Source organism: Tamandua tetradactyla, chromosome 11, assembly GCF_023851605.1.
Source record: "Tamandua tetradactyla isolate mTamTet1 chromosome 11, mTamTet1.pri, whole genome shotgun sequence".
NCBI lineage: Eukaryota > Metazoa > Chordata > Mammalia > Pilosa > Myrmecophagidae > Tamandua > Tamandua tetradactyla.
The window spans coordinates 77124769-77152641 of NC_135337.1; the positions used below are offsets into that span (position 1 = coordinate 77124769).

The 27873-nt window shown below is 46.8% G+C and overlaps 1 protein-coding gene across 1 annotated transcript in view; it reads right to left on the reverse strand.

The window, feature by feature from the left end:
* KDM4B (lysine demethylase 4B) overlaps window positions 1-23833 on the reverse strand; it is a 172884-nt gene extending 149051 nt beyond the window's left edge. The window contains 1 exon segment of the mRNA XM_077121063.1: window positions 23760-23833. The gene's annotated coding sequence lies outside the window, so the exon portion shown is untranslated.
* Window positions 23834-27873: the final 4040 nt, after the last annotated feature.

A 27873-nucleotide genomic window follows, 5' to 3' on the forward strand; every position in this document is an offset into this window, starting at 1 on the left:
AACCTAGCTTCACACCTAAAGCAATTAGAATAAGAAGAACAAACTAAACCCACAGCTAGTTGAAGAAAGGAAATACTAAAGATTAGAGCCGAGATAAATGAAACAGAGAATAGAAAAACAATAGAGACTCAACAAAACAAAAAAACCCTAACAAATTCAAGAGTGAATCAAAGCAATTATAAACCATGACTAAGTGGGATTTACTCTAGGAATGCAAGGATAGTTCATCATAAGCAAATCAATGTAATATGCCACATTAATAGAATGAAGGAGAAAAAAACACATCATCCAAATTGATGCAAAAAGGCACTCAATAAAATCCAACATATTTTCATGATAAAACATACTGAAAACTAGGAACAAACGGGAACTTTCTCAACATAATAAAGGACATTTACAGAAAAAAAACAGCAAATATACTCAAATGTTGAAAGACTGAAAGCTTTCCCTTAAGATCAGGAACAAGACAAAGATGCCCCCTGTCACCACTGTTACTCAACATTATATTCAAAGGTCTAGCCAGAACATCAGGCAAGAGAAAGAAATAAAAGGCACCCAAGGTGAAAAGAAGACAAATTATCACTATTTTTTATAGATATTTTCTACAGAAAGAAAACTCTAAAGACTCCATAAGAAACTGAACAGTAAATAAATAGTTGCAGGATAACTATAAAACACACAGAAGTTGAGTTCCTATATACCAAGACTAAACAATCTGCAAAGGAAATCAAGAAAATAATTTCAAAGCATCTAAAAACAAGCAAAATAAGACAGGGATAAATTTAACCAAGGAGGTGAATACCCACACACTGAAAACTACAAAACATTACTGAAAGAAATTAAGAAGAACTAAATAAATGTAAAGACATCCCATATTCATGGACTGGAAGACTAAATACTGTTAAGATGTCAATTCTGCCTAAAGTGATATACAATGCAATCCCTATAAAATCCCAGCAGCCTTTTCTACAAACATGGAAAAGCCAACCCTCAAATTCAGATGGAACTGCAAGTGGCCCCCACATAAGTAAAACAATCTTGAGAAAAAACAAAGTTTGAGGACTCACATGTCTTGATTTCAAAACTTACTACAAAGCTACAGTAACTAAAACACAGAGATACAGACCAATGAAACAAAATAGAGAGTACAGGGATAAACCCATACATCTAAGGCTAGCTGATTTGCAAGAAGGATGACAAGGACATGTATAGGGAAAGAACAGTCTCTTCAATAAATGGTGCTGGGACAAATGAAAATGCACAAGCAAAACAATGAATGTAGACCCCTACCTCTCAACATATACAAAAGTTAATTCAAAATGGATCAATAACCTAAATATAACAATTAATACTACAGACTCTTATAAGGAAACATAGGAAACATCTTCAGTACCTTATACTAAGCAATGGATTTTTAGATTTTACACTAAAAGTACAAGAAACAAAAGAAAAAATAAATGGGACTCCATCAAGATAAAAAACTTTTGTGCATCAAAGGACTTTGCAAGGAAGTGAAATGACAATTTACAGACTGGAAAAAAATATTTGGAACCATAAATCTGATAAGGGTTTAATAGTCAGTATATTTAAAGAACTCCTACAGCTCAACAACAAAAAGCCAAACAACCCAAAATACAGGCCAAGGATTTGAAGATATTTCTCCAAAGATATGCAAATGGCCACAAAGTATATGAAAACATGTTCAACGTCATCAGCCATTAGAGAAATAAAAATTAAAACTACAATGAGATATCACATGACACCCACTAGGATGGCTACTACTTCTTTAAAAACACTGAAAAGAAAAGTGTTGGCAAGGAGAAATGGGAGCTCTCGTACCTTAGGTCCTCAGAAAATTAAACATAGACCTAAGTACAACCCAGCAATTCCACTCCCAGGTACAGACGCAAAAGATAATGAAAGCAGGAACTCAAATATTTATACACCAATGCTCACTGCAGCGTTATTCTCAATAGCCAAAAGGTGGACGCAACACCTTTTGACAGATAAATGGATAAGCAAAATATGGCCCATCCAGACAATGGAATATTATTCAGCTGTAAAAAGTGAAGCACTGAACATGTCACAACATGGATAAACCTTGAAGACATCATGCTGAGTGAAATAAGCCAGACACAAAAGGACAAATATTATATGAGTTCTCCTATATAAAAATACTTACATTCCCAGTACCTGCCCAAGCAAAAAAAACAAAACAAAAAAAATTTACAGTAAGCAAATTCAGAGACTAAAAGCAGAACAGTAACAGTCAGATGGTAATGGGGAGTTTTTATTACATGAGTATGAGTTTTGGCTTATGGTGATGAAAATAATCTGTAAATAGATAATTTGCAGTTACATAGTATTGACAATGTATTTAATGTTAAAGAATTGCTTCCTTAAAATTGTTAAAATGATTTTTACATTATATATATTTTTCCATAGATAAAAATAAATATTTTCTTTTAAAGCCGAGTTAGGCTCTCATGGTAAGGGCCACCGCCAGCAGCCAAGTCACAACCTCACCACCAAAACACCCCACCACCTCGCTGGCCTTCACTAAATTTGTCTCTCAGTCTATGTGGGGCTTTCCTGTACTGAGTTCTGCTTAGCACCTAAAGACCTGCCTCCACGTGGGCGTGACACGGTGACCCAGATGCACAACCGGTGGCACGTTGGGGCCACAAGCCGGTCAGCTCAAACGGGGCAGGAAGGGGAAAGGAACCGAAACCACAGAAGTAATCAAACATCCTACTCCTGTGACAGCAGAGCCTTAGGATAACCTGGTCCTGAAAAGGCTCTTACATGTCAATTACGCCGAAAGCTGAAAGCAAGGAGGAATGGGGCAAGCAAGACAAAGCAGATAAAGGGCTCGATCAGGCACAACAAACACATTAGTACCCATGAAAAATGATTAAGGGAATTAAAACGTTACATTGAAAAATATTCACTTAATGCAAAATAAAATAGTAAAGGAAGAATGGAAGAACAAATAAGACATGAAACATACAGAAATCAAAAAGTAAAATGGGAGACATAAATCTACGTCCAAAATAAGATTATATGTGAACAGATTAAACAACTCAACAAAAGGCAGAAACAAACTGTATAAAAAAACAAGATTCAACTATGGGAGAAATACCTTTCATTCAAAAATACAAACAAACTGAAAATAATAGGAGGGGGAAAATATATCATACAGAACAGCAACCATGAGAAAGCTAGAGTGGGTATTCTAACACCAAACAAAATCAACTTTTAAAAAAATGTCGTTAGAGATAAAGAGGGACATTTTATAAGGATAAAAGGATCAACCCATCAGAAAGATATTAAAATTATAAACATATAAGCACCTAGCAACAGAGTCCCAGAATACATGAAGCAAAACATGACAGAAATAAGGGGAAAATAAGCAATTCAACAATCGTTGGAAACATCATTATACCACGTTCAAAAATGGACACAATACCAGGCGGAAGATCAACAAGGACACAGAAGACTTGAACAACTCTATACCCCAACTAAACCTAACAGAGATCTACAGAACATTCTACCCTAAAACAGCAAAATACATATTCTTCTCTGAGCACATGGAATATTCTCCAGGACAGACCATATGCTAGGCTATAAAACAAGCCACACTAAATTTAAAAGAATTTGAATCATGCAAAGTAGGTTCTCTCACCACAATGAAAGTAACTCAGGAAATATGTGGAAGTACACGGGCAAAAAAAGGGGTATTTGCCCCATTAAATAACCAATGGGGCACAGAAGGAATTATAAGGGAAATTAGAAGCTACTTTGAGAGGAACGAAAATTACACTACAGACCACGAGTTTCAGTCTCCAATACTTGGAGGAGAAATTATAGCTGTAAATACTTTTTTTTTTTTTAAAGAAAACCATCTCAAACCCATAACCTAACTTTCCACCTTAACACACTTGGAAAAGAAGAGCAAAATAAATCTAAGGTGAACATAAAGGAAGGAAACAATAAAGATCACGGTGGAAATTCATGAAATAGAGGACAGAAAACAAAAGAGAAAAATCAGTAGAAATCCAAATCAACTGAGAACCAGAAGTTGGTTTTTTGGAAAAGACCAACAAAATTCACAAACCTTTAAGCAAACAGACCAAAGGGGAAAAAAAAAAAGAGAATACTCAAAGTGCTAAATGAAGAAATAAAAGATGGAATATCACTACAACTTCTACCAGAAACAAACAAAAAGTGAAATAACACTCAGGTGGAATACTACTCAGCAATAAAAAGGAATCAACTGTTAGTCCACACAACAATTTGAATGAACCTTAAGTATAAAAAGCCAACCCCAAAGGGTATATACTGTAATGATTCCATACATGACATTCTCAACATAACAAAATTATAGAGATGGAGGGCAGACCCATGGTCAGCAGGAGTTGGGGGTGAGGGAGGACTACATGAGGGGAGCAAGAGGGAAGCAGAATAGTTGTGAATGTATCATGATGTGGCAAATGGATACACGAACTATAGAGGTGGTGATAAAATGTTGCAAAGATATGCCACAAACATGAGTAGGTGCCAGCTGAATGCTGAGTGCATGTCAGTTGAATTACTTGATGCTATCATATCGATTTCCTGTCCTGACTATGAATTATGGTTAGGTAAAATGTTACCACTGAGGGAGGCTGGGTAAAGACTACACCACATGGGATCTCCTGGCACTATTTTTCCAGCTCCTTGGGAATCTATAATTCTTTCAAAGGAAAAAGTTTAAAAAGTGAACATGGATGATTTCACCACGATAGAGATACGGATGGGCACACCGGCTTGGATATGTACATGGGGTTCATCACCCTAATCTTTCTACTTCTGTACATGTCAAATTTTCCAAAATAAAAATTGTAAAAAAATGCAAGACAACACAGTAGAAAAAAAAAAAAGACATAGGGAGGAAACACAGTGGTGGGCCCTAATGAGGTCTTCCTCCATCCAGGTTTATGAATATTCTTTAAAACGTTCCACCACCGAATCACAGGCCATCCTGTCAATATACTCCACAAAACACCAGCCAGAACTAAGTGAGGATTTTGTGAATTACTGAATATATATGTTGATTTAGTTCATTTGTTAAATTTTTTTTAATTAATAACTTAATTAAAAAAAAAAAAAAAACAAGCCAGAGCGATAACCAGAAGCTAGCCAAGAGTTTTTATAACACGGATCTTAAATTAGACATCGCATTCCCCAAACGCCAACATTAACAAGGATGGCTTTAAAAACATTTTAGATTTGTCTAGGACACCTGACCTCTAAAATCAGCTCTCTGCCAGGTACCAGGATGTGGCTTCTCCACATAATCCATTTCCTCCTCACCAGTTCTCCTGCTCTCAAGGCAGCATGCCCGCCTAGAGCTGACCCACCCCCAAACCCCTCATTCCAGGGGCAAGTGCTCCTAAGGCAGGTGGTTTTCACGAATCCTTCCTAGCCCTGGCTTCTGCATAAGGTCTCCCCCTTTCCAAGTCCCTATTTCCAGGTATAATGAAAGCTCTGACCCCAGGGGCCCTGATTGTTTCTGAAAGAGAAGATTAAGGGACGGAACCTGGAGGAAAGAAAAGCTGACAATCAGCAGGACCAGCACCTAAGGCTGTGCCGGAAGGTGCTGGAACCCGTACTCCCCATTCTCTCCATGCACCTCCGGCCCCAAGCCAGAGAAGGCAGCAGGGCAGAGCATCAGACCTGCCCCCTGACCAGCACTCAAGGAGCACAGCACCCTTCACCTGACATATGTTACTGCATTCCCACTCGCTGTAACCCCACAGGGAGGCACCCTCCTCTCACTTGGCCACCAGTAAGAAAGCTGAGGCTCAAAAAGGTGGAGGGACCTGCCCCAGGTCACACAGCTGTCCCGACCTCACATCCAGTCCACTAGCGAGCACAGTCAGGTCGGCCTCCAGAGCCCATCCTGGGTCCTATCCTCCTCAGACCTCAGCCTATGCCACCTTCTCTCCAGCCCCATCATCAGTTCACCTGGACAATGAGTGGACTTTCCTAACAGGTCTCCTGCTTCTTCTCCTGGAGTCACCAGAGGGGCTTTTAAGATATGCTCCACACAACCACAGAAAGACACCTTGACTCAAGAAAAGCCAATCTGGGAAGGAGTGTGGCTGGTGTCTGATGGTCCTCTGGCTTCTGGTTTCAAAAAGCTTCCCTTGGAGAGTTTTCTTTCTGCATGTCCAAATATCTCTGTCTGTGTTGGCTCTGAGCTTTTTCCATTATGGTTTCCTCTTAAAGGATCCCAGTAAGTGGATTAAGACCACCTTGAATGGGCAGGGTCACATCACCATGGAAACCACTACTCAAAAGATCCCACCCACAAGTGGGTGGGTCAAATCTCCATGGAAACAGTTTAATAAAAAAGATCCCGCCATACAACATTAAATCAGGATTAAAGAACATGGTTTTGGGGATGGATGCCGGACCTCGGGAGCATCTTAGGCGACGCGAGATGGCGGCGGCCACCTCAGAACAGCTACTAGGGGAGTAGAAATGATACAGAACAGCTCCCGGAGCCACAACAGAGATCAAAACGACAGCGTACCCCATCCTGGAATGGCTGACTGGCTGGGAGAACCTGCTCCGGTGAGATCGCCGAGGGGCGTGGGCTTTCCCGGGCAGGGCGGCAAGTGGCCGGAGTCCCTCCCCTCCCTCCTTCCTGGGCCAGCTGGCAGAATTGGACAGGCGGTCCCCTCAAGCCACGGCGGCTGGCGCCCCCACCACGCGCAGCCCCCCGGACCAACTGAGAGAATTGGATTGGAAATCCTCAGGCCGCGAGGAACGGTGACCGGAGGGGTCCCTTCCAAACACGTGACTCCCCGGTCCAGCTGGGAATGGTGCACTCTCCCAGGCCGCAGCGGCTGGCGCCCTCCCGCCACGCTTGGCGCCCCAGGTCGACTAGGAAATTTGGACGGGCGCTCTCCCGGGCTGCGGCGGCCGGCGACCCTCCCCACGTTCGGACCCCCGGGCCGGCTGGCACTCCTCCAAGCCACTTCGGCTGGCGAACCTCCCCCACAGCGAGAGTTTTCCAAAGTTAAAGGACTCACAGCACCTTTTACTGGTGGGACCCGCAGACAAATGTGTGCCACGAGCACCACCTACTGGGCAGGATAAGAAAAACAGAACCCAGAGATTTCACAGAAAAATCTTTCAACCTGTTGGGTCCAACACCCAGGGAAATCTGACTAAATGCCCAGACGCCAGCAGAAGATAACGGATCACGCTCAGAAAATTGAAAATATGGCCCAGTCAAAGGAACAAACCAATAGTTCAAATGAGATACAGGAGCTGAAACAACTAATGCTGAATATACGAACAGAAATGGAAAACCTCTTCAAAAACCAAATCGATAAATTGAGGGAGGACATGAAGAAGACATCGGCTGAACAAAAAGAAGAAATAGAAAAACTGAAAAAAAAAATCACAGAACTTATGGAAGCGAAGGATAAAGTAAAAAAGATGGAAAAAACAATGGATACCTACAATGATAGATTTAAAGAGACAGAAGATAGAATTAGTGATTTGGAGGATGGCACATCTGAATTCCAAAAAGAAACAGAAACTATCGGGAAAAGAATGGAAAAATTTGAACAGGGTATCAGGGAACTCAAGGACAATATGAACCGCACAAATATACGTGTTGTGGGTGTCCCAGAAGGAGAAGAGAAGGGAAAAGGAGGAGAAAAACTAATGCAAGAAATTATCACTGAAAATTTCCCAACTCTTATGAAAGACCTAAAACTACAGATCCAAGAAGTGCAGCGCACCCCAAAGAGAATAGATCCAAATAGGCGTTCTCCAAGACACTTAGTCAGAATGTCAGAGGTCAAAGAGAAAGAGAAGATCTTGAAAGCAGCAAGAGAAAAACAATCCATCACATACAAGGGAAACCCAATAAGACTATGTGTAGATTTCTCAGCAGAAACCATGGAAGGTAGAAGACAGTGGGATGATATATTTAAATTACTAAAAGATAAAAACTGCCAACCAAGACTCCTATATCCAGCAAAATTGTCCTTCAAAAATGAGGGAGAAATTAAAACATTCTCAGACAAAAAGTCACTGAGAGAATTTGTGACCAAGAGACCAGCTCTGCAAGAAATACTAAAGGGAGCACTAGAGTCAGATACGAAAAGACAGAAGAGAGAGGTATGGAGAAGAGTGTAGAAAGAAGGAAAGTCAGATATGATATATATAATACAAAAGCCAAAATGGTAGAGGAAAATACTATCCAAACAGTAATAACACTAAATGTTAATGGACTGAATTCCCCAATCAAAAGACATAGATTGGCAGAATGGATTAAAAAAACAGGGGGAAATCAAGAAACGAATCCCATTTACAATTGCAACTAAAAGAATAAAATACCTAAGAATAAATTTAACTAAAGAGACAAAAAAAGCTATATAAAGAAAACTACAAAAAACTGTTAAAAGAAATCACAGAAGACCTAAATAGATGGAAGGGCATACCGTGTTCATGGATTGGAAGACTAAATATAGTTAAGATGTCAATCCTACCTAAATTGATTTACAGATTCAATGCAATACCAATCAAAATCCCAACAACTTATTTTTCAGAAATAGAAAAACCAATAAGCAAATTTATCTGGAAGGGCAGGGTGCCCCGAATTGCTAAAAACATCTTGAGGAAAAAAAACGAAGCTGGAGGTCTAGCGATGCCGGACTTTAAGGCATATTATGAAGCCACAGTGGTCAAACAGAATGGTATTGGCATAAAGATAGATATATCGACCAATGGAATCGAATAGAGTGCTCAGATATAGACCCTCTCATCTATGGACATTTGATCTTTGATAAGGCAGTCAAGCCAACTCACCTGGGACAGAACAGTCTCTTCAATAAATGGTGCCTAGAGAACTGGATATTCATATGCAAAAGAATGAAAGAAGACCCATATCTCACACCCTATACAAAAGTTAACTCAAAATGGATCAAAGATCTAAACATTAGGTCTAAGACCATAAAACAGAGCAAAATGTTGGGAGTTATCTTATGAAACTTACAATTGGAGGCGGTTTTATGGACCTTAAACCTAAAGCAAGAGCACTGAAGAAGGAAATAAATAAATGGGAGCTCCTCAAAATTAAACACTTTTGTGCATCAAAGAACTTCATCAAGAAAGTAGAAAGACAGCCTACACAATGGGAGACAATATTTGGAAATGACATATCAGATAAAGGTCTAGTATCCAGAATTTATAAAGAGATTGTTCAACTCAACAACAAAAAGACAGCCAACCCAATTACAAAATGGGAAAAAGACTTGAACAGACACCTCTCAGAAGAGGAAATACAAATGGCCAAAAGGCACATGAAGAGATGCTCAATGTCCCTGGCCATTAGAGAAATGCAAATCAAAACCACAATGAGATATCATCTCACACCCACCAGAATGGCCATTATCAACAAAACAGAAAATGACAAGTGCTGGAGAGGATGTGGAGAAAGAGGCACACTTATCCACTGTTGGTGGGAATGTCAAATGGTGCAACCACTGTGGAAGGCAGTTTGGCGTTTCCTCAAAAAGCTGAATATAGAATTGCTATACGACCCAGCAATACCATTGCTGGGTATCTACTCAAAGGACTTAAGGGCAAAGACACAAATGGACATTTGCACACCAATGTTTATAGCAGCGTTATTTACAATTGCAAAGAGATGGAAACAGCCAAAATGTTCATCAACAGAAGAGTGGCTAAACAAACTGTGGTATATACATACGATGGAATATTATACAGCTTTAAGACAGAATAAACTTATGAAGCATGTAATAACATGGATGGTCCTAGAGAACATTATGCTGAGTGAGTCTAGCCAAAAACTAAAGGACAAATACTGTATGGTCCCACTGATGTGAACCGACATTCGAGAATAAACTTGGAATATGTCATTGGTAACAGAGTCCAGCAGGAGTTAGAAACAGGGTAAGATAATGGTTAATTGAAGCTGAAGGGATACAGACTGTGCAACAGGACTAGATACAAAAACTCAAAAATGGACAGCACAATAATACCTAATCGTAAAGTAATCATGTTAAAACACTGAATGAAGCTGCATCTGAGCTATAGGTTTTTTTTTTTTACTATTATTACTTTAATTTTTTTTCTCTATATTAACATTCTATATCTTTTTCTGTTGTGTTGCTAGTTCTTCTAAACCGATGCAAATGTACTAAGAAACGATGATCATGCATCTATGTGATGATGTTAAGAATTACTGATTGCATATGTAGAATGGTATGATTTCTAAATGTTGGGTTAATTTCTTTTTTTCCGTTAATTAATAAAAAAAAATAAAATTAATAAAATTAAAAAAAAAAGAACATGGTGTTTCTGGGGTACACAACAATTTCAAACCAGCACAAGTGTATCCAAATTTGAAAGAAAAAAGTAAAACTTTCCTTATTTGCAGGTGACAAGATCGTACATACATACAGAAAATGCAAAGAAACCTACAACAAAGCTACTAGAGCTAATAAAAAAATTTAGCAATGTGGCAGGGTTCATGATCAACATGCAAAAATCAGTAGTGTTACTATACAATAGTAATGAATGCTCTGAAAAGGAAATGAAGAAACAATTCTATTTACAATAGCAACTAAAAGAATCAATTATCTAGGGGGTAAATTTAACCATGGATTTAAAGAATTTATACACACAAAACTACAAAACACTGCTAAAAGAAATCAAAGAAGGCCTAAATATATGGAAAGACATACCTTGCTACTGGATTGAAGACTACATATAGTCAAGAAGTTAAATCTGCCCAAAGCAGTTAACAGATTCAATGCAAACCCAATCAAAACTCCAATAGCCCTTCCTTACAGAATTGGAAAAGCCAATCATCAAATTTAAATGGAAGAATAAGGAGCCCCCAACAGCCAACACCATCGTGAAAAAGAACAAAAATGGAGGACTCATATATCCTAATCTTAAAACGTATTACAAAGCCACAGTAATCAAACAGCACAGAATATCCAAGGACAGACGTATGGACCAACGGAATTGAATTAAGAGTTCAGAAATAAGCCTTCATATCTATGGCCAACTGATTTTTAAAAAGGATGCCAAGTCCACTCTATTGGGAAGGAACAGACTCAAACAAATGGTGCTGGGAAGACTTGTCCATATGCAAAAGAGTGAAGGGGGACATCTACCTCACACCATATATAAAAATCAACTCAAAATGGATCAAAGACCTACATATGAGAACCAGATTTTTCTATACAAATCCTAGAAGGAAATGTAGGGAAACGGGAAGCATCTTCAGAACCTTGTATTAAAAAAAGAGGAAGAGGAGGTGAAGGAGAAGGAGAGGAGTAAGAGAAGAGAGGGAAGAGAGAAAAAGAAGGCAGTGGTCCTCAAACTTGGTTTCAGAAATTGTAGCACTCAAAGATCTTTTGTTTATGTGGTTTATATCTATATTACAAATTTAATGTGAGAAATTTAGAAATGATTTATTCATTAATTTAAAATGACAGTAATAAACTACATGTTAGCAAATATATTTTAATGAAAAATAAATACATTTATCAACACAAAAGTAAATAAACATGACATTGTTTTACAGTTAAAAAAAAAAAAAAAAGATATGCCTGAAAACGTAGAGCTGTGTTCCAGTAGCCATGCTTCTTGAAGGTGATTGTACAATGATATAGCTCTCACAATGGGACTGTGTGATTATGAAAACCTTGTGTCTGATGCTCCTTTTATCTGCCTTGCCAACAGACGAGTGGAACATATGGAATAAAAATAAATAACGGGGGAATAAATGTTAAAATAAATTTAATTTGAAATGCTAGTGATCAATGAAAGGGAGGGATAAGGGGTATGGTATGTATAAACTTTTTTTCTGTTTTCATTTTATTTCTTTTTCTGAATAGATGCAAATGTTCCGAGAGATGATCACAATGATGAATATGCAATTATGTGATGATACTGTGAATTACTGATTATATATGTAGAATGAATGATCAAAATAGGAATGTTTGTGTTTGGCGTTTCTTTGGTATTTAAAAAAATAAAATTTAAAAATTAAAAAAAAAAGATATGCTGCACAGCTTTTAGCATGGTCCTATGCCACTGGCCACTAGGACCAGCCCCTGCAGACCTCCAGGCCTGCTGCCTTCCCACTAGCCCACCACACTCCATTCTGGCCACCTGGACCCCTTCTTGATACTCAAACAGGCCAAGCTCCTTCCTGCCTCAGGCCTGCACACAGTCCACTCTCCCCACAGCTGGCACTTCGGGACTCTCTCGGAGGAGAGGCCTCCCAGGACCAGCCCGCTGAAGAAGGCCTGTACCATTCCACTTGCCAATCACTCCACGGCTTCAGCCCAGAGGGCCCAGCAGCTCTACGCCAACTCTCAGCACTGCACAGGGCACAGCAGATACGGAAATTTTTAAGGCCAAACCCTCCCAAACCCTTCTCCAGGCATAGGCTGTGCCCTCATTTCCTCTGCACTGTTGGTGCTGGCAGAGGTAACCAACCATCTGGCAGCCAGGGCTGAGGACCCCATGCCAAGCATTTGGTTAACGTACATCACCCCACTGACTCCTCACCAACATCGAGCAAGGGAAATTCATGGGGAAACTGAGGCCCAGAGAAGCTGTATATCTGTCCCATGTCAGTGGCGGTGACAGGTTCAGGAGCTCAAGTCTTACTTCTGGCTCCAGACCCCAGTCAAGCGCTGCTGCTGGACATGGCTGCTGTCACACTGGTCCCCATGGCGAGGCCCAGGAGGCTCATGGACCGCTAGGGGCTCCCGGCACATGGTAGGGTACCACAGGACCCCTCGGCCATGGGAGCCATTGGCCAAGTCTCACAATACCCATGGGGTAGTCTCAGCATTTAGGGAACCAACTAGGGTGGGCAGAGCAGCTCTTTCCAACTAGCCTCTCTTCTCCTCCCACTCCAGATTGGAACTGGGCAGTGGCTTGGGGCCAAGGAAAAAACTTGGAAATCGCCGAGAGAAAAATACCCACAGAGCTGAGGATTCTGGGCAGTTTCTGGAGACATAAGCCCTTGCTGGGCTGACCTCCCCACGTTGCAGCTGTGTCCAGGCCATGTCCCCTGGAGTCCCAGCCATGGCTCAGGATAAAACCACTGGTCTAGAGGACAGAGGTTCTCAGCCAGGTGCTAAAGGCAGATGCCGGGGGGTCTCGAAGGCTCAGGTTGGCGCTGGCCTGTTACCCATCATGCACCTGAGGCCCAGCCCTCTCGCCTCTCACCCCCGCCTCCTGCCTTGCACACTGCTGGGCCCAGGTCACTTACCAGCGCCCACTCCTTCACTCCTGACTCACTCCTGACCACACTCGGGGTCACCCCAGCCTGTGTGCAGGGATCCTGAGCCCATCTTCATGTACCTGCTGCATCACCCTCCACCAGGTGGCAGTCTTTGCCTCCCCAACCACACCAGTCCCTCAGCAAGGAGGGCACCCATCAGCCCCGATAGAGCCTGGGCCCAGGAGCCCCCAGAAGGACCCTCAGCAACACCCACACTGACTAAGCCACCTCAGATGCTCACTAGGAACTAGAAGCGGCCTTTACCGTTTTGTTTTGCTGTGCTGTAATTGCCAATTTTTATACCAGGAGGATAAATATTTTTATGATGGATGTCCCTCTAGGAAGCTTGTTAGGACAACAGCCACAGGGAGCTGGCTCATTCTCATACTGCCTACCCTGTTTTGGTTAAAGCCCAAGTTCATTAATATAGGGAGACCCCAGGTTTCACGGAGCAGGACAGGAACCCCCAGGTAGGTTATGAACTCCTTGGTGCAGCAGCTGGCACCCCCTGCCACGGTGGTTTTGGCCATCGGATGCCTGTGCCTGCGGACGGCTGGGGCCCAAAGCCTCACCAAATCCTTCCCACCCTGTGAGGGGCAGGTTTCAAAGCCCACACCGTCTCCCTAGGTCCTCCCGAAGGGTTGAGCATCTCCATTCACGCAAGGATGTGGCTCTCCAGATAAGTCACTTGACAATAAAATGCATGTTCACTGGTATAGAAACCTGACGGTGTGTATGGAACATGCCAGAAGGACTCAGAGTTCTGCTCTGGGCTCCAACCCCACCTCCATCCTGCCTCCCACAGGAACACCTGCCCCTGCTTCCTGGTCCATCAAACCCTCCCACCTGCCCATTAAAATAAAGAAGCTCCAAGGGAAACAAAAAACCGCATTTTCAATGTGCTTTCTAATACCTTCAGTTGTTTCTACACAGCAAATTTGGAAGGGTACCAGAAAAACCACTTGCGATTCTGGGATAGAAAGTGAGTTTAGATACTCTGATTTCAAACCTCAACTTACAGACAAGGAAAAACAGAGCCTGCCTTCCCCTTCCCACCCTCTGGCCCCGCCCTGGGGTCAGCCCACAGCTGCTACTCCTCCTTGAGCCCCGCCTCCCTTGGGGTGGCTGGCCCGACTTCACCAAGTCCAGGGAAGTCTCCTTACTGAACACTATAGGGGAACAGGATGCTCAGGACTGGAGGCCCCGCCTCTCAGCAGACAGTTCCAACCCCGTCAAGGCTGGAGAAGGCCCTGAACCAGGAAAGGGAAGTAAGCGGCTCACATGCAAACCAGCAGGCCAGTAAATGCCAGAGGGGTCTCAGAAAGATGGGTGCAGGTGGGTTCCTAGAAGCTACATACAGCTCTCAAGGAGATAGCTCACAGCTCGGACACAGTACGGGCCAGCCAGGACAGCAAGTATGATACAGCAATGGGGCAAGGTAACAGGATGTCCCTCTCAAGTAAGGGCTGTGGTTGTCTGCCTGGCAGGCAGGGAGGGTCCATCCTGCCCTTGGGAGGTGAACCAGCATGACACAGGGAAGGGACAAGCCAAAAGTTATGGTCAGTTGAGGCCACACTGTCCCAGAGCAGAGGAACAGAGCCCAGCCAGCCGAGAGGTACCTGCAGGGGACCCACTGGGCAGGGCACACGCGTGGGACCCAGGTACTGCCCAGTTCAGTGGGGGAAGAGGAAGGAGGGAGGGAGAAAGGGGGTAGGTAGGGTGAGGTGAGGGACTGGGACTCATCAGAGACCACATGGAGCCAAGGGGCTGAGCAGTTGCAGGGCACTGAGCACCTCCTGTTGTCGTCTGGGAAAATTTCACCTTAGGCCAGACCTCCCCTGACTCTTCCACCTGACAGAGGAGCCCTGGGCTGCCTCTGCCCCAGGGGAACAGGCTGGGTACCCGATTTGCAAGTTGCAACGGTGGGGTATCTGGAACTCTAAGATGGTTTGGGGAAACGTACCAACAACCTAAATGCCCACCACTTGATGAGCACTGAACAAAACAGGATCCCTCTGCATGTTAGCATTCAGCCCGAAAAAGGAATAAGGGTTTGATCCTTGCTACAACATGGATGAACCCTGAAATCATGACGCACAGTAAAAGAAACCAGATGCAAAAGGCCACATATTGCACGATTCCACTGATATGAAATGTGCAGAAGAGTCAAACCCACAGAGACAGAAAGCAGATCAGTGGTTGCCAGGGGCTGTAGAGGAAATGGAGATAATGGGGACAGGTTGCTAATGGGTATGGGGGTTTTTGTTTGAGGTGATGGAAAAGTTCTGGAATTAGATCACGTGACGGTTACACACACAACTCTGTGAAGATACTAAAAACCAACAGATTATACACTTGGAATGGGTACATTTTATAGACGGTGAATGACATCTTAAGAAAAGACATATTTCAAAGGGGACTGTCCTAGAAAGTCCAGGACCGGGTAAGCACCCAGAGCCAGTCATTGAGCAGCAGACAGGCGGCTGTTACTGGGACGTGGATGGCTTTGGTCTGTCCCACACCCCCAACTAATTCTCAGATCCTTGGGTGCACGTCCGGGTCAGGGCGATCTGCAGCTGCACCGCTCTTCTTAACCCTGCCCCCTCGCCTTCCACCATGGGACCAGGAGCCCCAGTGGACTAGAGAGCTGTGCACGTGGCTGGGCACGTGACCCAGGGGCCCCTGCCCACACTTAGACTCAACCATGATCACTGCACTTAGGTATGTGAAGACAACACACTCAGACAAGCCCGAAAGGGCTCGGCAATGCGACCCAGGTCTGGCCCATATCAGAACATGAGCCACTCTCTTCTGGGCAAGAAGGCTTCAAGTCTGGATGTGGTGCCCTAGCCCAGAGAAAGAGAGCCTGGGTGAGCTGACCACATGGCTGTGGCCTTGGTGAAGGCTGCCTACCACCTCACTCCAGGCCACTCTGCCCAAACTCCCCATGGCTGCCAGCCTCCATGCAGGGTCACCCTGGGCCCTGCCAGCAGCTAGCACCGTTAGCAGGGTCGTGTCCAGCCTCAGAAGACATGGCGTTAGCAAGCTTGCACAGGGGGCAGCGGACACCCTATTCACCTTCCCTCTCCTCTGCAGGGCCAGGCAGAGGGGACCAGAGGTGCAGGGCAGCCAGTTTCTCCAACAAATGAAGCCCCTGTCCAGGCTACAGCTCAGCTTCGGGGACTGATCTGCCTTTGGTGACAACAAGCTAGGAAGAGGGCTAAAGTGAGAAAGCTCTGTGGCTTTCCTTAACCTCAGCACAGAGGTCAGAGAAACCAGACACCTGGCTGTCTTAAACAGTCAGGAAAACTACTTTTTCTCTACCTACTCCCTACGCTTGCTAAGGACGGAAGGAGCTGGAGTAAAGTGGCGAATCGCGATTTTAAATTCCAGGGGCTTTACTCATCGCCAGCGAGAGACTCGGCACTTCTCGTTCTTGACTCGTGACCAACATAATCAGATCCATGCGGCCACATGGCTCTAAGATTGGAGCCCACGCTACCGAGAGCCAACCCTGCTTCGTGGATGAGATTTTCAAAGAGGAAGTGTATGGAAAGAACAAGAAGCTGAAGAAGGCAGCAGTAGCCCCTGGGCCAGCGGCAAAAGTGGGGAGTCTCTCCAGTCCTGCAGTGCCTCGCTCACCACGGGCCCAACCCATCCAGTCAGGGGGTGTCCCAGGTGGGTACCTGGCCTGCCAGCTCCCAGACCACCTGGATATGCTGGGGTGCCAACCTCTGACTGAGCACACAGCCTGCTTCCATCTATTTGTGGTTTGGAGCACCCCCCCACTTCTCCCTGCCAGGGGCACCTCTCCACACTTGCTGGCGGCTCCAAGTCGGCCCTCTGGTCAAAGGAGACCCCTGGGACTCATCTCTTACTTCTTCTTGCACAAAGCCCAATTCTGAGCCTACTGCCAGCTCATCTTACATGAATCACTTCTCGCCACGTCCTCTCCCCAGAGACACCCCAGATGTCAGGTTTCCACACTGGGACCACCCCCACACCATGACAGCAGGGCCACCTCCACCCCTACCTGTCCAGAAGGTGCCAGCCATGACTCGGGTCCGAGCTAGAAAGGAAGTACACACTGAGGGTAAAATCTGGAAGGCTTGCCACGCAAGCGCAAACAAAAAACATTAACTGTGATCAGTTACCGGCAAACAGCGCCAAGTCCTAAATTAGTTATTGTTGTGCTAGGAACCCAGAGATTCACTCAGGGTGCAGCAGCTATCAGCAGTTTGTTCTCTGATCTTTATTCTTTGTCCACTGAACAAAGAGGATCAAGGCATTCTCCCCAGAAAATAGCAGTTGAGTTACAGGAAAACTTTGTGCACTTACCACCCACCGCCCAAAGCCACAGCCCCTGCCCAGGGGGCAAGGAGAGATCAGACAGAAACAGCAGCAGCTCGCAAAGATGGCTTCATAGGAAATTCTTATCAATCCCCCCACGTTCATCAAGATCGGTGAGGTGGTTTAATACAAGAAGAGAGAGAAAAGAAAAGAAAAAAGATACGCAACTTTTAAAAGCCAAGATATACCGAGCAACCTTCTCCAGACTGTTTATTTCCACTGACGAGAGAAAACAAGCCTGTAAATTAACCGTGTGCTTTTTTGACAAGTCAGAATGTTCCTGGGTCAGGACCAAAACTAAGAGACAGGCTGAAGCCCTCCTGGTGGATGCTGGCCTGGGAAAGCCCTCTGCAAGCCAGTCTTCCTTCCCCAAAGTCACGTCAGCAGAAGGCCAATGAGAGGCTGCCACGCGTCCTGCCACCCCCATCCCAGGCTGACAGTCCCACGGCCATCTTCCTGTGGCTTGTCCCCTCCCTCCACCCCCCTTTCCTGCAAAGCTGGATTTTAATATCCACAAAAGCTACCTCCCTCCAGAGTTTTTCTATGCAGACAGTGAGGCGTCTGCACAGACCACCCTCTCAGGGCCACAGAGGCACTTCCGATCGGGTCCCTGATGCGGGTAAAGAGAGATGCTTCAGGTGCTTACAAAACAAAATGATTGGGAAATATTTTCTTCCGTTAAACACTCAGCTATGTTCAGGTCAAAACAAACTCTCCAGGCCACATACACTCCTCGCCAGCTGTCTGTGAGGTCAAACAAAAAGGGGACACATAACTCCACGGGAAAAAAATGGTCAGACTTTCCAAATGCTTTTCCTTGCATACGTCTGTCTTTTTTTTTTCCCTTTACCATGACGTTGTTTGGCTGGGTTTAGGCACAGCATTATCTTATATTCCCTGCAGTTTTAATTTCACTCCACACGATGCACAACTTATTTTTTGAAGCCTGGAGCAGAATTCTAAATGCTTTGAAGGAGGAAAGATGGAAATTCATTCATTCAACAAATGTTTACTGAATAACCACCATGAGCCAGAAATTGACCTGGGCGCTGGGCATACACGTGCTGCCCCAGCTCTGAATCACGGCCCTTTACACCCTACTGTAGGGGTCAGCAGACTACACCCAGCCCACACTCTGTCTTTGTAGGGCCCATATACCAAGAATGGTTTTGACATTTTTAAGTAGTTGGGGAGTGGGGGATGGGGGAAGAATCAAGAGAAGAAAAATATTTTATGACACGGAAATTATACAAAATTCAAATTTCAGTGTCTATAAATTAAGTTTTATTGAACCTACAGGCATGCCCACCCACATACAAGCACTGTGGCTGCTTTCATGTTTTAACAGTACAGTGGAGTAGCAGGACTGAGACTGTCTGGCCAAAGAGCCCAAAGTATTTCTCCTTTTGGCCCTTTACAGAAAAAGCCACTGGCCTAGTGGATGAGACAGACAATAAATATGTAAACTTCTGGTAGAGTTCATAAAGGCGGCAAAGTATCAAAGAAAACTAGGATGGGGAGAGAGGTGACCAGACGGGCCGCTTTAGCCCACGTGGTCAGTAGGGCTTCTCTGAGCTGAGATGTGAAGAACAAACAGCCGGCTGCTCAGGTACAGGCCTGAGGGACATACATTCCAGCAGCAGCAGGACAGCAAGTGCAAAGGCCCTGAGGTGGAAGCAGGCAGGTAGTCAAGGAGATGGTTATGATTGAACAGAAGCATGCATGGGGCAGCAGAAGAGGATCAGAAATGGCAGGGAAGAAAGTCAGGAGAGGGGCACAAAAAGCATATCAGGCAGGCCACAGGAAGGGGGTCCAGAGCTCTTGCCAAGGGCAACAGGAAGCCGTTGGAAGGCTCTGAGCAGGGGAAGGCCATTTTCAGTGTTTTTAAAAGCTTCTTCAGGGAGCAGGAGTAAAAACCAGCAGCCTAGTTGGGATGCCTGATTTACCCAACAAGGGGCTCCCACACAGGTCAAATCCAGCAGGAAACAAACTCTTAAATCAAATATCATTCTCCCCCCCCCAAAAAAAAAAAAAAAAAAAAACAACAACTCATCCATCCACTCACCCTGGTATTTGAGGTGATGCAAACTTTTGCTTTTTGAATCTACTAAAGTCACTCACTGCAACGCGTCTTCATAAAAGTACCTGCCACCAGCACATCAACAGCCCCACTAGTCCACAGACCCTGGTGGTCAGGAAGAGGCCAAGATGAACAATGATAATAAAGGAATCCTCTTCAAGTTGACTTCAAGAAAACCACTGAGTAATTTGATGGGGTGGGGTACAGGGATGGTAAGGGTGTGGGGGTGTGGGGTGTGGGGGAAGGAAGCTGGGAGGGGGGCCTGCAGGAGCTCAGAGGTCCAGATTCACCCAGGAGGACCAGGACCAGGGCAGGAGTTGGGGAGGACGGGGTACGGGCACGCTTGCAAGTAAGCTCCTTTCCTCCCTGGGGTGGACTCCGCAGCCTGGGAAGTACAGTGGGCATGGCCAAGGGGCACTGGGGAAAGAGCAGAAGCCTCAGAAGGGGCAGGGACCCTGCCACAGCGTACAGTCTGATGAAGAAGGGGACAAAAGGACCTGAGAACTTCAGGCAGATGAAAGGGCATGGCAGAGGATTAGGCAGTGCAGGGCTGTCATCTCAAGTTCTCAACAGGGGACTATCTGGTGCCACCATCACCCCCACCACCCCCCGGGGGACATTGGGCAATGCCTGGAAGCATTGAGAGAGGACTGAAAGAGGGGAGTGGGAGAAGGTGAGGGATGTTGCCCAACACCCAACAAGGCACAGGATGGCATCCATTCCACCCCAGAGAATGGCCTGGGCCTGAATGCAGACGGGGCAGAGGTGGACGGCCCCTGGCAGAGGCCGAGAAGGCCTGAGCTCCCAGAGCCACCTGGCTTGGATGTGCACTCCCAGGGAGGCGCCGCTGTCATTGTATCCATTTCAGAGTCGAGGCCAGCAAGGCCCAGGTAGGGGCAGGCCCAGCCCTAGAGGAGGAATTTGAATCCAGGTCACTAGACTCCAAAGGTACATAGGGAGGGTGGGGACAGAAACCCAGGACATCATGGGGAGCACCAGGTCACAGTGGAGTCCATGTTCCAGCGGTCTCCTCTGCTACCCAGCTTCCCAAGCCAGAAATTGGAGTACCCGAGGGTGGGGCAGGGAGGAAAAGGGGAGGCACTGTGGTTCCAAGGGCCCCATGAGCCAGCCAAGGGGCAGGAGCTTGGAGGCCAGGCCAGGAGTCCAGGTGGGCACCAGTCTTTCCATGTAGGGGTCTGCACCACTGGGGTCACCATCAAAGTGGGCCACCACAGGTGTGCGGAGCATTCATGGGGTGGGGGGCCTTCTGTCTGCAGTTCCTCTGTCTTCCTGCCCTCCTCAAGTGGGCCTGGGAAAGTTTAGTGCCTGTTCCTGAGCAAACAGGGCTGCTGAGCCAGTGATTGGCCCAAGCTCTTGTAGCTCAGAACCCAGGCACTACGCTTCCGGGTCCTTGGAAGAAAGCCACCGTCAATGCTCACTTGTCCCGGCATCAGTCCCTCATCGCCTGCCCTCTCCCTACTGGGTCACACCATCTTCAAGCTAGCCGCATCCAGGACTCACATCTCTCCCTTCCCTCATTAGCAAGTCCCTGAAGCCAAGAACTGCCCCCAAACTCTCTCGAGGTTCAAAAACCAAGGTCCCCAGGTAGGACAAATGAATGGCCCCAATGTTGGTTCTCAGGTGTCAGGAAGCAGATGGGCTCCCCAGGGATCCACGGTGCCATCCCGAGGTGGGGGCGGGGCACAGCTGGGCAAGGGCAAGACGCCAACAGGAGGGAGGGGCAGAGAAATGAGGAATCGGAGTGCAAGCGGAGCAGCCAGGGTGAGACACACGGTCACCAGGCAGCGTGACCACCCCAGAGAGCGCCTGGAGGGTGGGATGGAGGCTGAGGAACAGAAGGAGAGGAGGAAGGGTCTTTTCAATATGACAGAAAAGTACAACAAAGACTGGGCGGGGCGTTGACCGGTGAACAACTGATCAGACAGACCTCTCAGCCCCTTCGTTTAACAACTCCTTAGCAGCCCACTCCCCAAAGGGAAAAGGATGAGAACACACCAGAAAATCAACTAAGACTGTACATATTTCAAATCTTGAAAACTACAGCAGTGCATGTGTGCACGCGCACATACACACACACACACACATGCATGCACGATGCCTGATATGTACACCCTCCATGCAAAGCACCCATGACACTCTGTGGCATCTGTGCAACTGCCATTTCCACCACCTCCACTACCTCCTCCCTCCCCGGCAGTGACCTGGGTCACGGTACCCCCAGCACGCAGTGGACTCACCAACATCTGCCAACTGTCCAATCAGGAACGCGGAAAGGGGGCTAGCAAGTTTGAGAAATTCTCTGCTCCTAGCATCAACAGTTGACTCTCCGACTTTACGCTCTGCCCCGGGTTTCAAAAAGCAAATAGCAAAGACGGGAGAGGCTGCCCATTGCTCCGGCAGAAAAAGGCTGCCCTATTTGGCTGACAGACCCTCCTGAAACCTTCAAAGGAAGCGATTTCCTGAGAATTAGGGGCGTCGTCAGCTCTTGCATAGCCACGGTAAAATCAAAGGCGCCCGTTTCAAGGCTAGTGCCGCGCTAGGTCCTCGGCTCCAGCCTGGGGCAGTCAGACAAACAGCTGTGGCAGCAGGGTAAGGCACCAATCCCTACAACGCACCCCAGTAGCCTCAGAAGCCAAGCCACCGCCGGCAGCCAGTGCCTCCAAAGGAGCTTGCTGCCTCCATGCCATTGCCAGAAACACATAGAAAGAGACACACTTTTTACATATTACGCGACCGTTGGGCTCCACGGGGCAGAACTACCTTCCCACTAGTTTCGTAACTCTCCAAACAGTTCCCCAGATGCACCTGAATTATTAAAACAAAAAGCATCTGCCCCGGCCCAACAGATGGGGGCCTACCAAAAAACAGTCCACACCTTCCCTCCCACATCCCGCAAACACAAAAACAGGATTAAATTCATCAGGAAAAAAAAGAAAAATTCCCTGCAAAACCTTCTACCGTGTCCAGTGGACAGACGACCCCACTGGGCCTATGTCATTACACCCACCAAGCACAGAGCCAGGCCCCTTGAAAATCCCAGATCAAGTACATCCCCCCTTCGGAGTGACTCCCTCCCCCGCTCCCCGCCCCCCACCTCCCTGGGGGGGGCGCGGGATGGGACAGCACCAGGGGTCGCCGCGGGAGCAACTCCACAATTTATTTCGACAGAGCCCGCGACGGGCTGTCAGGGGGAGGGCCGGGGGGCCCTGTCTTGAGGCTGCGGTTGCACAAGCAAGCAGCCACATTTTCTTTTTTTTAAATCCAGATTGTGCGCTGATTAGGGGGAGGGAGGCTCCGGGAGACCGAGGGGGGCAGGGCAAGTTTGGAAGCAGCGACTGGGGAGGGGGTGGGGGGCAATGGTGGCGGTTCCGGGGGCACCACTGGGTGTCCACGTCGGGGGAGGTGCCCACTGGGTCCCCGCGGGGCCCAGACGACAAGAAATGCAGGCGCGTTTTCGCCAGGGGCCTGCGAGCTTTTATTATTATTATTATTGTTATTATTATTATTATTATTACTACAAGGATTGTTTTGAATAATAAAGAAGCAGGGCCCGGGGAGGGCCGCGCCGGGGCCACCCACGCTGTCATCTTTTGTGCGGGGCGGGCCGGGGCCGTCCGAGCCCAGCCCCCCGCGCGCCCCCGACCCAGGCAGGGGCGCCCCCGCCGCCCGCCCCCGCGCGCACCCCGGCGCCCCGCCATTGTCCGGTCCGCCGCCCCCCGCCGTCCGCAGGCCCCGCCGGCGCCCCGGGCCGGGCGGTTAACGCCCCCAACCGCCTCGCGGGCCGGGACAAAGCGCGGCAGCCGCGGGCCGAGCAGGCCGCGCCCGAGGCCTGGGCCTCGAGTCCCCGGCAGGCCCGCAGCTCCGGGCCGCGGGGGCGGCGGCGACGGCGGCGACGACGGCGGTGGCGGCGGCGATGGCGGGGCCCGCGCTCGGTCGCGGCCAGGGAGGCCTCCCCGGCGGGCTCACCTGAGGCGGCGCGCGCGGCCCGGTCCCGAGCTGCGGCGCGCGCTCCCCCGCCCTCAGCGTCGCACCCCCAGGCCCCGCTCGGGCCGGACCCCGCTCAGTCGCTGGCGGCCGAGCCCTCCGCGAGCGCCCCGGGCGGGGCTTATGAGGCCGGGCGCCCGCTCCGCCCCGGCTGCCATTGGCCGGCGAGCCCACGCCCGCCTGCTCATTGGCCGTTGCTGACAGCTCCGCCCCTCCCCTCCGCCGGGCCCATCAACAACGGGCGGCCCGCCCGCCGCGTACCTCGATTGGGCGGGCGCCGGCGCCGGCCTCGCGTCCCCATTGGCTGGAGGGAACGGACACGCCGGCGCCCTCCCACGTGCCCACTGACCGGCTCCGGTCTCATTGGAAGTGCAGCACGCCAGCCAAGAAGATCACGGCCAATCCGACGGCCGCTGGGCCTCGGATTGACAAGGTTGCCTCTGGGACGGCCCCACGACCGCACGGGGGACTGCAAGGATTGGCTGCGGGGTCAGCCCGAGGCGCGGGACTGGCTGGGAGAGGTGCCAATCACTTCCCACTCGCCCTGGCTATCGGGCGACTGCTGAGTACGTGAGACTCAGCACAACATCGGTACCCGCCGGGGACTGCGCGTAGTAGGGGTCCGAGACCGGGATCCGGAACCTGGGCGCAGCGTTGCCCCAATTAGCAGAATCCCGAGCTGGGACAAACAGCTCTCGGTGCGAGTCGTTTTGCAAAAGAGGACAGCAGAGAACTGAGGAAGAGCCGCTCCGGGCCTCCCAGGCGAGGTCATTTCCATCACAATCAGCAGACCTTTGCAAAGGGCCAGGCCCCTGGGATAGTTAGGTGCCCGCCCCCGAGTTCCCTAAAACTTCTGGGAGGCGAGGACTTCAGAGCTTTGCAACCAGGTTTCAAAGCTCAGCTGGGCCCCACGCCTCGTTGAGGTTGACCTCCAGCTGATGAAGTCTCCGGGCCTCAGTTTCCCGGATCCGATGGGCCTCTTTGAGGCACTGGACGCTTCCTAATAGCATTTTAAGTGTACCTGCCAGATAACCCTGCAGTCCTTCCTTGAGTTTTTCTACCCAGGGAACCACCCTGGGGCTCGCTCAGCCCGACAATGCTTGCTGCAGCACCGTGTGCAATTGTTTTCCAGTGTCTTGCTGGAACCTAGGGGCTTAGAGAAATAATTTATGGCGCATCGTACCCCGGAGTGCTTTACTATGTAGCAATTTCAGACTATCTATATGTACCGTCGTAGGATGGCCTCCTGGATATGTTGTTGAGCAAGCTGTGGGTTATTCTAGAATTTTGTATCAACTAAGATAATGCCTGTTGGAAACAAACATGCACAAGCCAGCAACATCGTGCGGTTTCTAAGAGTTCAAATGTGTGTGGAAGCACAGGAAAAAAAGGCCACCCCGAATCAAGAAAATTAATTTCATCTTTGGAGAGGGGAAAAAGAGATCCTAGTTGATTAAAAAATAAATAAATAAAAGTTAGAGGGGACTTGAATCTGTCCCGCGATGTTTTAAAGGTCCCCTTGTTCATGTACTCATGTAGTTAAATTTTAATTTTAAAAACAGGAAATAGTTGCTGCCCCCAAGGCACCCCCTGTCCAAATGGGAAGACAGAAATGGAATTTGATGGTGGTAATACCTTGTCAAAAATTCAATAATGAACAGCTTCCCCCCCCTTCCCCCGCAAGCCTTTTTTCCTATGTCCAGATTTATCCTGTAAAACAGGTAATTCCAGATATTTGGATTTATCAGACTCTTTTTTTTTTAATTGAAGGGCCGAAATAGGTTGTCAATTTTATTTTGCTTGTGGAGACATTTTTTAAGGTCGCCTATGACGTGATGAAATTTAACATTAACAATTGCAGACTCTAGATGGTGTGTGGTCACTATACAATTCTTGCAACTTTTCTACCTTTAGAAGTTTTCATAATAAAGTATTAGAAAAAAGCAATCACTGTCAATTTAAAAAGTACCATATGCAAAAAGAAAAGTATCATATGCAGAAATAACAAGGGCACACTTTCAGAATTTTTAAATAGACAAATTAACTTGGGGAAAAATACTCACCTGATTGTCCTTGTTTTCTTCAGGCCTTGGCAGACAGATGCAAACTTCTTGGAGGGCTGGGATCAGAAACGTTCTTGGGGATCTCTTCCCCTAAGCAGGGCAGGGAAACCCTCTACAATCACCCTTGGGACCCCTGAGGACCCCTCTCTGAGCCCGTGCCCAATTTCTGACTCCTACCCGTCCTTCACCTTCTCTGTTGGACAAGGAATGGCACCAAGAAATGTCTAGTGCTTTACAAAGCTCCTCTTGCCACATAGGGATGTGCCTGCTGCTGCCTTAAAAATCAAGATGGATGGAAACTTAGCTCCGCCTGTATTTAAACAGTTCATTTGGGGGAGGGATTGTGACACACCATTTTACCCTGAATACATTGTGCTAGATACATAAAAGATATTATGTTCCACATCTCTGGACACACACAGGCAAATATGGGTATAACAAGATTCTGCTCACATGTGTTTGTTTGCCAAGGTTTTAAACAGAATAACTCTTCAAAGTCAAGATTTTAGACAGAGTAACTACTCAAAGTGTTTAATTGAATACAGGGCACAAAGTGGCAATATGCAACTGCTATCCTAATTTTGTTCCTTGAAATTAATTTAAAATATATATATATATGGAAAAGCATCTATAAATATATACGTGCCTTGTCTCTGCCGTATTCCTGGGCAAATCACCTAACCTCTCTCTGCTTCAGTTTCACCTGCAAACTGGCTGTAAGTCGACCATACACCAGAGTTGTTTTAAGGTTTAAAAATAGTGTCAGCACATGGTAATCACCTGATAAACACATATACCAATAAAGTCTCAAGGTACATCATAATCATAACCTTCTGGGTGCCAGGATTATTTCGCTTTTCAGACATTAAGCTTCCAAACTCTCTAGAGGGTTCATATATTAATTTTATATCCTCAGGCAGGAGGAGGGAAGGAAAAAAGTTTTAAATCAAAAAGCCAACAAGGTGGATAAACAAAATGTGGTATATCTGCACAGTGGAATATTATTCAGCTGTACAAAGGAATGAAATAATGAGACAAGCTACAACATGGATAAAACTTGAAAATGGTATGCTCAGTGAAAGAAGCCAGACACAAAAGGCCACATATTATGATTCTTTTATGTGAAATGTCCAGAATGGGCAAATCCAGAGACAGAAAGCAGATTAGTAGTTGCCAGGGACTGGGGAAGAAGGAATAGGGAATTACCACTGATGCATACCAGGCTTCTTTTTGGGTGATGAAAATGTTCTGAAATTAGACAGTGGCAATGGTTGCACGACTCTGAATAAATTTTTTAAATTGTACACTTCAAATGGGTGAATTGTACCTCAATAAAGCTGCTATGTATTTTTAAAAAGATCCTTCCCCTAGAAAGAAGTCAAACGGGAAAGAAATTTGCCCAGTGCTGTGGTTATTTCTGCAGTTGTTTAAGGAACACACTTCTCGATGTTTTCTTATTTTCGTTTAAATACCATCATTCTATCTTAGAGAAACATTGGAAAAGCTTATCTACAACAAACCCAGTTTGGTGGTATTCTACCACTGTAGAGAGCCTGGTCTGAAAGAATGGGGTATCTTAGGAAGTTTCCCCCACTCCTTATAACTGGGCATCTTTTATTTCACACTCAAACTTGTCTTGTTTTAAGAACCAAAAGTTGCAGCCTTTTTTTTTTAAGACAAATCTGCCCATATCATTACTTAGCCACAGTAAGAACTACAAATACCATCAGTAAAAGGTGCAGGCAAAAGGTTGAAATAGCCTCATCTCTGGAATTTAGCAACATTTCCATTCCAGAAGTCCACTTTAAATTTGCCCCATGCTTGGCTTCTGAAACAGCTTTCAGATTGTCAGGCTGGTCACCTGGGATGTGCCAAATTCCCACCAACAGTCAAGGCACACACACACACACACACACTCCCCCCAGGGTCAAATACTGGTGTCTCAAAGTGAGTCTGGCTGGTGACAACCACTCAAGGCGAGAGATGGGGTCTGGAGGGGGAAGCTCCTGCCTCAGTTTCCTCAGATGACTACA